General features: G+C 35.2%; 1 non-coding gene across 1 annotated transcript; it reads left to right on the top strand.

Moving 5' to 3' along the window:
• The first annotated feature begins 7,664 nt into the window (after positions 1–7,664).
• Positions 7,665–7,738, top strand: TRNAI-AAU (transfer RNA isoleucine (anticodon AAU)). Its single transcript has one exon. It is a non-coding gene; the product is annotated as a tRNA-Ile (tRNA).
• The last annotated feature ends 4,686 nt before the right edge of the window (positions 7,739–12,424 follow it).

Here is a 12,424-nt window from a genome sequence, read left to right as displayed (position 1 = left end):
GAAACAAACAAAAAGTTGGTTAGTTAGTTGAAACAAATTTTGAAAAGATATTTTTGAATTTAATGAGGAGAGAGAAAAACAATAAGATAGTACAAGATTTAAAATTTTTAGATCTAATGCTCCTTGCTTTTGAAAATTTTGGAGAGAAAACACCAAGGAACACCAAACTTAAAAATTTTAAGATCAAGACACAAGGAAAACTCAAGAACACTTTGAAGACTCACAAGAACACAAGAACATGAAGAAAGAACACCAAACTTAAAATTTTTAGAAAACCAAACCAAAATTTTCGAAAACCAAAGGGAAATCAACAAGAAAACACCAAACTTAAAGTTTGGCACAAAATTTAATAGAGAAAATATTATTTATGAAAAAGAAGGTTTTGAAAAGAGTATAAAAGATTCTAACCCAATTACCAAGAACACAGATTAACGCTCTAGCCAAATGAGTTATGGAACTTTCGAAAATTTTAAGAAAGATTATTTTTGAAAACACCAAACTTAAAGTTTGGCACAGGATTTAACAGAAAAATTATTTTTGAAAAAGGTTTTAAAAAAAATTATGATAGCCAATTACCATGAACATGAACACCACGTTCTAACTAACTGAGTTATCAATTTAAAGTGTTTTAACAAGGAATAAATAATAAAAGACTCCAAACCAAAAAGAAAGATTTTTTTCCTAATCTAAGCAACGAAATAATCCGTCAGTTGTTCAAACACGAACAATCCCCGGCAACGGCGCCAAAAACTTGGTGCACGAATTGTGAATTACACTTTTCACAACGCGTACCACTAACCAGCAAGTGCACTGGGTCGTCCAAGTAATACCTTACGTGAGTAAGAGTCGAATCCCACGGAGATTGTTGGTTTGAAGCAATCTATGGTTATCTTGTAAATCTTAGTCAGGAAGTCAATTATGTTTATCAATTGAATTGTGAATAACCAGTAGAGCATAAATTAAAGGTTACTTGTTGTGCAGTAATGGAGAATATGTTGGAGTTTTGGAGATGCTTTGTCTTCTGAATCTCTGCTTTCCTCTGTCTTCTGATTCATGCACGCACGTCCCCCTATGGCAAGCTGTGTGTTGGTGGATCACCGTTGTCAATGGCTACCTTCCATCCTTCCAGTGAAAACTACGCTCACGCGCTCTGTCACAGCACGGCTAATCACCGGTTGGTTCTCGATTCGGTTGGAATAGGATTTACTATCCTTTTGCGTCTGTCACTAACGCCCAGCCTTCAGGAGTTTGAAGCTCGTCACAGTCATTCAATCCTTGAATCCTACTCGGAATACCACAGACAAGGTTTAGACTTTCCGGATTCTCATGAATGCCGCCATCAGTTCTAGCTTATACCACGGAGATTCTGATCAAGGAATCTAAGAGATACTCATTCAATCGTATATAGAACGGAGGTGGTTGTCAGGCACACGTTCATGATTTGAGGAAGGTGATGAATGTCACAGATCATCACCTTCATCACGGTTAAGCGCGAATGAACATCTTAGATAGGAACAAGCGTTTTTGAATGGAAAACAGAAATACTTGCATTAATTCATCGAGACACAGCAGAGCTCCTCACCCCCAACAATGGGGTTTAGAGACTCATGCCGTCAGAGAATACAAAGTTTAGATCTGAAAATGTCATGAGATACAGAATAAGTCTCTAAAAGTTGTTTAAATACTAAACTAGTAGCCTAGGGTTACAAAATATGAGTGGACTATGATGGATGATGCAGAGATCCACTTCTGGGGCCCACTTGGTGTGCTGGGGCCCACTTGGTGTGTGCTGGGGCTGAGACTTTAAGCAATTCACGTGCGGAGGCCATTTGTGGAGTTGAACGCCAGTTTTTATGCCAGTTTGGGCGTTCAACTCCAGTTTTTGATCCTTTTCTGGCGCTGGACGCCCGAATTGGGCAGAGAACTGGCGTTGAACGCCAGTTTACGTCGTCTATCCTTGTGCAAAGTATGGACTATTATATATTGCTGGAAAGCCCTAGATGTCTACTTTCCAACGCAATTGGAAGCATGCCATTTCGAGTTCTGTAGCTCCAGAAAAGCATCTTTGAGTGCAGGGAGGTCAGAATCCAACAGCATCAGCAGTCCTTTTTCAGCCTGAATCAGAATTTTGCTCAGCTCCTTCAATTTCAGCCAGAAAAATATCTGAAATTACAGAAAAACACACACTCATAGTAAAGTCCAGAAATATGAATTTTTCCTAAAAACTACTAGGAATAGACTAAAAACTAACTAAAACATACTCTAAACTATATGAAATTATCCCCAAAAAGCGTATAAAATATCCGCTCATCACCCCCTAAACTTTTCCCAGTTTTATTAGTTAAATATATCACTCAAAAAATTGTTTTTTACCTATTGAGAGTGATAAATATTAAATAAAGACAAACACAAAAAGAAAACATAATGTTACTCTCTGTTAATCATTTATAAACATAGCATCCTTTAATGCATCAACCAACAGTGCTAAGAAAGACAATAAAAAGAAGACTTCATTTGTGGTTGAATTCAACTCCAAGTTTTAGTTCCGATCATTCGTTGACCTTAGAACTCCACTTAAACAACCATTTTTTGACCATGCAAAGGTTTGGCGCCATTCTTCTAATCAAAATTTGGTCTCTACTCTAATGTCATAAAGAAAACAAAAGCTAATTATCCAATCCAAGGGGTGATATTGGTATTCTTTTTAGTACAAGATTTAGCACACATTACCCTTACAACTTCATATTTTAGATATGTTCGTACCAAAAAGTTATCATTATAGTTAAGTTAGTTGCCACAATCTTTTTCAACTGTAATAACAAATTTCTTGTCGAATTTCATTTTCTTCTTAACAACTTCATATTTGTGAACCATAACTATGCTATATTTGTTGTTTTGCTAGCACATTAGGCATCAAAAGCATGGGTATAAAGTTCGAACAATATGAAACGTTTTCTTCTATGCATTGTAACTTGATATTCCATGGGTCAAGTTGGCAAAAGCAAATGAGAAGTTCTATAGTATCTTAAGCGTTGTTCACCATAACGTTCTCATTTTACATTTTAACCTTGGCAAATGAGTTGGATATGCTATCACTTTTGAACATAATATGCAAAGCTCTCGAATATAATACGAGGTGCGAAATTTATATCATATTCTTTAGTGCACACCAACAAAACAAAATTCCTTATATATTCAAAGAATTTTTTTTCTAATCTTTCTAATTTGCGTACTTTTATTTTCTCACAAGCAAAGACATTGAATATATCGCTCTATTTTAAATTGAATTGTTAATTATTTATATATTGATTCTAGCTATTTCTTCCGAATCAAGTAAGGCAAAATACACCTAATACTGGAATACCACCAACAGATATATAATGATATCACTAATGTGCTGTGATAGACCCTGATGATTTATAGAAATAGAATACGAAAACTTTTATTAACACGGATTAACAGGGAAATTAAAAGTTTTATACATGTTGATAAACTAAGAAAAGAAATATGTAGGCCTATTAGCTCAGTTGGTTATAACGTCGTGCTAATAACGCGAAGGTCGCATGTTCGAGACCTGCATGGGCCATTAGAAGAAATTTATTTTTTAAACCCATGAATTTTCAGAGTATAAAAATAATGGCCTATCCATGTCGAGGAGTGTTGATATGTTCCTTTTTATCTTTTATAAGTTTTTGTTCCAAGAAAGAAATTGAATTGCGTATAAAACCTTAACAACTATACGATGGAAGTTTTTAAAACATATTTCTACCAAACAATACGTATATGGAGCAAATTATAGCACTTGTTCTGGTACTACATAATTGTCTTCCTATCAAAAAAGTTTGCCGGAACATGTAAGGAAAATTGATGGAAGCTCTATCCCTAATACTTGAAAGTACATGTATTTGACAAGTTCTATACCTTAGTAAAAAGAGCAAAACTTCTTGCAAAATTTACATAGATTAGTGTTTTAAAATTTATACTCTTTATGTTACCAACGTAACAATCACATCCCATTCTTCTTTTATTGCTAAGAGGGCCATAAATCAAAATCCAAATGAAAGTTAAGATCTTGCCAATTGTTTTTAAATATCTCGATGCATTCATAGTGAAGGATAAATTATAAAACTTTCTAATCTTAATCTGTTTCATAAGTAGATTTCATGTGGAATGATATGGAGGAGTTTGGATTTTACTATGTCATCAAATGATGTAAGATTTTTAGATTATTCCAGTTTTATGAGGAGTGCTAGGGGGACAACAACTTTTGTGATTTTGGCCATCAAATAACCATCAATAATGATTTTAATGGTGTGAGATTTCATCCAATGACTCACTTTTCTTTGCTGTTACATGCTGGCCAGAATTTAATAAAGTTGCTGGGCCCCTAAACTTTTCCCAGTTTTATTAGTTAAATATATCACTCAAAAAATTGTTTTCTTACCTGTTGAGAGTGATAAATATTAAATAAAGACAAACATAAAAAGAAAACATAATGTTACTCTCTGTTAATCGTTTATAAACATAGCATCCATTAATGCATCAACCAACAATACTAAAAAAGACAATAAAAAGAAGACTTCATTTGTGGTTGAATTCAACTCCAAGTTTCAGTTCCGATCATTCGTTGACCTTAGAACTCCACTTAAACAACTATTTTTTGACCATGCAAAGGTTTGGCGCCATTCTTCTAATCAAAATTTGGTCTCTACTCTTATATCATAAAGAAAACAAAAGCTAATTATCCAATCCAAGGGGTGATATTGGTATTCTTTTTAGTGCAAGATTTAGCACACATTACCCTTACAACTTCATATTTTAGATATGTTCGTACCAAAAAGATATCATTATAGTTAAGTTAGTTGCCATAATCTTTTTCAACTGTAATAACAAAATTCTTGTCGAATTTCATTTTCTTCTTAACAACTTCATATTTGTGAACCATACTATGCTATATTTGTTGTTTTGCTAGAACATTAGGCATCAAAACCATGGGTATAAAGTTAGAACAATCTGAAACGTTTTATTCTATGCATTGTAACTTGATATTTCATGGGTCAAGTTGGCAAAAGCAAATGAGAAGTTCTATAGTATCTTAAGCGTTGTTCACCATAACGTTCTCATTTGACATTTTAACCTTGGCAAATGAGTTGGATATGCTATCACTTTTGAACATAATATGCAAAGCTCTCGAATATAATACGAGGTGCGAAATTTATATCATATTCTTTAGTGCACACCAACAAAACAAAATTCCTTATATGTTCAAAGAATTTTTTTTCTAATCTTTCTAATTTGCGTACTTTTATTTTCTCACAAGTAAAGACATTGAATATATCGCTCTATTTTAAATTCAATTGTTAATTATTTATATATTGATTCTAGCTATTTCTTCCGAATCAAGTAGGGCAAAATACACCTAATACTGGAATACCACCAACAGATATATAATGATATCACTAATGTGCTGTGATACACCCTGATGATTTATAGGAATAGAATACGAAAACTTTTATTAACACGGATTAACAGGGAAATTAAAAGTTTTATACATGTTGATAAACTAAGAAAAGAAATATGTAGGCCTATTAGCTCAGTTGGTTAGAACGTCGTGCTAATAACGCGAAGGTTGCAGGTTCGAGACTTGCATGGGCCATTTGAAGAAATTTGTTTTTTAAACCCATGAATTTTTAGAGTATAAAAATAATGGCCCATCCATGTCGAGGAGTGTTGATATGTTCCTTTTTATCTTTTATAAGTTTTTGTTTCAAGAAAGAAATTGAATTGCGTATAAAACCTTAACAACAATACGATGAAAGTTTTTAAAACATATTTCTACCAAACAATAGGTATATGGAGCAAATTATAGCACTTGTTATGGTACTACATAATTGTCTTCCTATCAAAAAAGTTTGCCGGAACATGTAAGGAAAATTGATGGAAGCTCTATCCCTAATACTTGAAAGTACATGTATTTGACAAGTTCTATACCTTAGTAAAAAGAGCAAAACTTCTTGCAAAATTTACATAGATTAGTGTTTTGAAATTTATACTCTTTATTTTACCAACGTAACAATCACATCCCATTCTTCCTTTATTGCTAAGAGGGCCATAAATCAAAATCCAAATGAATGTTAAGCTCTTGCCAATTGTTTTTAAATATCTCGATGCATTCATAGTGAAGGATAAATCATAAAACTTTCTAATCTTAATCTGTTTCATAAGTAGATTTCATGTGGAATGATATGGAGGAGTTTGGATTTTACTATGTCATCAAATGAAGTAAGATTTTTAGATTATTCCAGTTTTATGAGGAGTGCTAGGGGGACAGCAACTTTTGTGATTTTAGCTATCAAATAACCATCAATAATGATTTTAATGGTGTGAGATTGGTGTGAGATTTCATCCAATGACTCACTTTTCTTTGCTGGTACATGCTGGCCAGAATTTAATAAAGTTGCTGGCCCCCTAAACTTTTCCCAGTTTTATTAGTTAAATATATCACTCAAAAAATTGTTTTCTTACCTGTTGAGAGTGATAAATATTAAATAATGACAAACACAAAAAGAAAACATAATGTTACTCTCTGTTAATCGTTTATAAACATAGCATCCTTTAATACATCAACCAACAATGCTAAGAAAGACAATAAAAAGAAGACTTTATTTGTGGTTGAATTCAACTCCAAGTTTTAGTTCCGATCATTCGTTCACCTTAGAACTCCACTTAAACAACCATTTTTTGACCATGCAAAGGTTTGGCGCCATTCTTCTAATCAAAATTTGGTCTCTACTCTAATGTCATAAAGAAAACAAAAGCTAATTATCCAATCCAAGGGGTGATATTGGTATTCTTTTTAGTACAAGATTTAGCACACATTACCCTTACAACTTCATATTTTAGATATGTTCGTACCAAAAAGATTTCATTATAGTTAAGTTAGTTGCCACAATCTTTTTCAACTGTAATAACAAATTTCTTGTCGAATTTCATTTTCTTCTTAACAACTTCATATTTGTGAACCAAAACTATGCTATATTTGTTGTTTTGCTAGCATATTAGGCATCAAAACCATGGGTATAAAGTTCGAACAATATGAAACGTTTTCTTCTATGCATGGTAACTTGATATTCCATGGGTCAAGTTGGCAAAAGCAAATGAGAAGTTCTATAGTATCTTAAGCGTTGTTCACCATAACTTTCTCATTTTACATTTTAACCTTGGCAAATGAGTTGGATATGCTATCACTTTTGAATATAATATGCAAAGCTCTCGAATATAATACGAGGTGCGAAATTTATATCATATTCTTTAGTGCACGCCAACAAAACAAAATTCCTTATATGTTCAAAGAATTTTTTTCTAATCTTTCTAATTTGTGTACTTTTATTTTCTCACAAGCAAAGACATTGAATATATCGCTCTATTTTAAATTGATTTGTTAATTATTTATATATTGATTCTAGCTATTTCTTGCTATTCAAGTAGGGCAAAATACACCTAATACTGGAATACCACCAACAGATATATAATGATATCACTAATGTGCTGTGATACATCCTGATGATTTAAAGAAATAGAATATGAAAATTTTTTTTATAACCGGATTAACAGGAAAATTAAAAGTTTTATACATGTCGATAAACTAAGCAAAGAAATATGTAGGCCTATTAGCTCAGTTGGTTAGAGCGTCGTGCTAATAACGCGAAGGTCGTAGGTTCGAGACCTGCATGGGCCATTAGAGGAAATTTGTTTTTTAAAGCCATGAATTTTCAGAGTATAAAAATAATGGCCTATCCATGTCGACGAGTGTTGATATGTTCCTTTTTATCTTTTATAATTTTTTGTTCCAAGAAAGAAATTGAATTGTGTATAAAACCTTAACAACGATACGATGGAAGTTTTTGAAACATATTTCTACCAAACAATACATAAATGGTGCAAATTATAGCACTTGTTATGGTACTACATAATTGTCTTCCAATAAAAAAAGTTTGCCGGAACATGTAAGGGAAATTGATGGAAGCTCTATCCCTAATACCCGAAAGTACATGTATTTGACAAGTTCTTTACTTTAGTAAAAAGAGGAAAACTTCTTGCAAAATTTACTTAGATTAGTGTTTTGAAATTGATACTCTTTATGTTACCAACGAAACAATCACATCCAAATAAAAGTTAAGCTCCTGCCAATTTTGTTTAAATATCTCAATGCATTCATAGTGAAGGATAAATTATAAAACTTTCTAATCTTAATCTCTTTCATAAGTAGATTTAATGTGGAATGTAACCACCTAAGTTCTTATACTATCAGGGAGGTTTTTAAACTAAGGTGCCACACTTGATCCAAGAAAAAGAATGACTTAATTGTTACGCGAGGCAGGAGTAAATACGTGTAGAGCAGAAAACGAGTAGCGCTAAAACGTTGGAATTTGAATTAGAGTTAAATAAACATCTTAACCATGAGTACGTTTCAAAATACTTATAGGGAACTAAAACAGGAAAAGAAGCTAACTACGTCCTAAACTAATCTCGTCGAAGAGGCTCCCCTACTTGCATCCTATCCTATCCTTGATCAGGAGTCTTTAGTTATTCACGAATCGAGGTACTAGGGGTCTCCCTCCAACACCCTTTCGCGCAGTGAAGACCTGGTTCCGTTGCGTGGGATGAACCAAAACTCGACGGGGTGCCGAAATGGGGGAATAGGGCACGTATTCCACCTTTGGGCCTCCACAAGGGTTCAACTTCTCCTCTGGGTCCTCCTCCATGGTGTCTTCCTTCTGGCCAGGGTTGTCGGATTTCTCTTCTTCGGTCTCGGGGTCGGACTCAAGGTGTACCACCTTGGATGACCGCTTCCTAGATGTTGAAGCGTCCCTATCTAGGAAGGTTATGACGGGTAGCTGGGGTTCTTCTTCCACGAGTTCTCGACCTAAGTAGATAGTTTGGAGCACGGTAGTAGTGGTCGTAACTACCCACGCGTGCTTCGAGGGGTCATACTTAGAAGTTACCCTCGAGGGGGCACTGCGTCGTCTCTATCCGCTGTGCCATGTTCCTCTGAAGATAGTATGGGAAAAGAAAGGGAGTGAGAACCTAACGTCTCAGTAGGAGTGCTATGTAACACCTCCATATCCATCTCCAGCCCACGTGCGGGATTTTAAAAACAAGCGTATAACATGGCATGTAATATGCATATTCTTTTTTCATAAAACATGTGTGTAAAAGAAAGGGGAAACATATAGGAAAATAGAAGGATAACATCAACATAATCATAATTAAATCTAAGGAAAACATAGAACTCAAGCTTTCATTCGTGCCTTCTTTCTTTCTTAATTTATAACTTATATGGAGGGTATTGAGCTCAAACCGGTATAAGTGGGAGTCCCCTTCCCTTACCGAAGGTTCTTATCCCAAACGTTTTGGTGATCACCTTCCCTTACCGAAGGATCATCTCGATCGATCACCTTCCCTTACCGAAGGATCATATCGATATCTTGTCTTTGGGGGTCACCTTCCCTTACCGAAGGATCATTCCCTCAGTTTAATTTACAATTAAGGTTATTTAGACATACACAAGAAGAGAGTCATATAAAAAGATATATTATTATATAAAATTGATGGGATAGTCCCCTTCCCTTACCGAAGGTTCTTATCCCAAATGTTTTTCGATCACCTTCCCTTACCGAAGGATCATCTCGATCGATCACCTTCCCTTACTGAAGGATCATATCGATATCTTGTCTTTGGGGGTCACCTTCCCTTACCGAAGGATCATTCCCTCAGTTTAATTTACATTTAGGTTGTTTTAAACGTACACAAGGGAAAAATCATATAAGTGCACATTATAAGAATATTAAATATTTTGAAGAAAAACATGTACTCTTGACTTTAAAGGAATAATGATAGAAGAGATCACATAGATGCACATAGGATTAAATTTTTCAATAAAATATTTGAGAAAGCATGTACTCTTGACTTTAAGGGAATGATGATAACATAATGGTATAATAGGTTACATGGATGCACATGATGGAATAGGGTAATTTAAATAATTGAATTAAAATATTATAAATAATAATATAACCATGTAAGGGATCACACATATACCTATATGTTGAACAAGACATAAGAAGGCATGTACTCTTGGCCCTAAGGGAATATCAATATAATAATATAGGATATTAATTAGCTGAATAAAACAATTATAAGAAAACATGTACTCTTGACCCTAAGAAGATATTAATGATATAATGTAAAAAGTATAATCTAAGTGCATATATTAAGAAAGTGAGTATTTGAAATACTTGGATTAGATATTATAAGAAGTATGTACCCTTGATCTTTAAAATAAAGGAGCAATAATGATATAAGGGGTCATTTTAGTTGCATATAATAAAATAGGGTTCCTTGAACAAGATATAAAAAGGAGCATGTACTCTCAATATTAAAGGAATAATAATAATAATGTAACGGTATCAAAGGTCATGTAAGGGCACATAGTAAAATTAGGGAATGTTAAATAATTTAATAAAACGTTATAAAGGGGCATGTACTCTCAACATAAAAGGAATAATAATAATGTAATGGTATCAAAGGTCATGTAAGGGCACATAGTAAAATTAGGGAATGTTAAATAATTTAATAAAACGTTATAAAGGGGCATGTACTCTCAACATAAAAGGAATAGTGATTAAAGGGTCATGTAAATGCACATGGAAAAGATATGGGATGCATATTAATGGATTCAAGAGGGTATAATTGACAAAATAGATAATCATGCTCAATGTAGATGAGAGATAAGCAAAGAATAATTCATGCCATAAAATACATGAAAGGTGGTAGCCATGCATGGATGGAAGAAAACAAAATAAAGCATACTACATGCCAACATAAGTAAGAAAGGCATAATTCCCTACCTTCTTTTCTAATGCTTCTTTGAGCTTGCCTTTTGTGTTTGCCCACAGAATGTTATTTCTTTGTAGAGAGAGAAGGGAGAGGATAAGTGTTTGAGAGAAGTGATTTTCTACCTATAGGTGCTCCCCTATTTATATACATTTGGGGATGGGGTGGTTGGAATATTTTAAATTTCAAACTGAGGGTGGTTACCAGGTTCCTATCCAAAATTTCAAAATTCTAAACTTATCTTCTAACTGATTTTCAAACTTTAAATTTAATTTTGTTTCTAGAAGGGGAGGTTGTTACATTATCACCCCCATAAGAAAAGAATTTGTCCCCAAATTCCATGTCTGAACTTGGTCGATAAGGGTCGTTTAGATAACTTAGGGGTCCTACTGAAATTTCCTTACTGTTGGGGAGAAAGGAGATCCTCACCACGATTGTTACCTGTAAATAAGTCCGGGAGCTTCTGTCTCATGTCTGCCTCTTTTTCCATGTGTAGTCTCTGGAATTGCCGCTACCCCATGCCACCTTTACCAGTCGTATCGTCTTGCTCCTTAGTTGCTTCGTACTTCTGTCTACAATCTCTATGGCTGGTAGTTCAAAAGTCAGGTCGTCCTTGAGTGTTACGTCCTCTTGCTGCAACACATGGCTTGGATCGTGCTGGTATTTTCGGAGTTGGGACACATGGAACACGTCATGTAGTCTTGATAGATTTGGTGGTAGGGCAAGATGGTATGCCGACTTTCCTATACGCCGGAGGATTTGGAATGGACCCAGGTACCGGGGGCTTAGTTTTTGTACCTTAAGAGCCTTCCCTACCCCGGTGGTGGGGGTGATTTTTAGGAATACGTGATCGCCTTCCTGAAATTCGAGGGGTTTTCTTCGTTGATCTGCATAACTCTTTTGTCGACTTTGGGCGGTGCGCATTCTTTCTCTTATCCTCTTGATATCTTCTGTGGTCTGTCTTACTAACTCTGGTCCTAAGTAGCCTTTCTCTTCTGGCCCGTACCAGCATAAAGGAGATTGGCATCTTTGCCCGTACAGTGCCTCATATGGTGCCATCCCGATGCTACCATGGTAACTGTTGTTATAAGCAAACTCGATCAGTGGTAGGTGACTCTCCCACTTTCCTGGTCTGTCTAGGACACAAGCTCGTAACATGTCTTCCAACGTCTGGATGGTCCTTTCCGTTTGTCCATCTGTTTGCGGGTGGTATGACGTGCTTAGGCACAATTTCGTCCTGAATGCCTTCTGCAATGCGTTCCAAAACCTCGAGGTGAATCTTGGGTCTCTATCCGAGACTATGGTCGTTGGTACCCCATGTAACCTCACGATCTCTCTGATATATAGCGTGGCTAGTCTTTCCAATGAGTCAGTCGCCTTAACTGGTAGAAAATGGGCAGTCTTTGTAAGCCGGTCCACGATGACCCATATAGCGTCACGCCCTGCTTGAGTACGGGGTAGTCCCATGACGAAATCCATCGATATGTCTTCCCATTTCCACTTCGGGATGCCAAGGGGTTGCAATACC

This window comes from Arachis ipaensis, chromosome B5 (genome assembly GCF_059453495.1).
Source record: "Arachis ipaensis isolate K30076 ecotype BB chromosome B5, ASM5945349v1, whole genome shotgun sequence".
In the NCBI taxonomy this organism is placed as follows: Eukaryota; Viridiplantae; Streptophyta; class Magnoliopsida; order Fabales; family Fabaceae; genus Arachis; species Arachis ipaensis.
The sequence above is the reverse complement of the archived record's forward strand: the minus strand, read 5'-3'. Positions and strand labels throughout refer to the sequence as shown.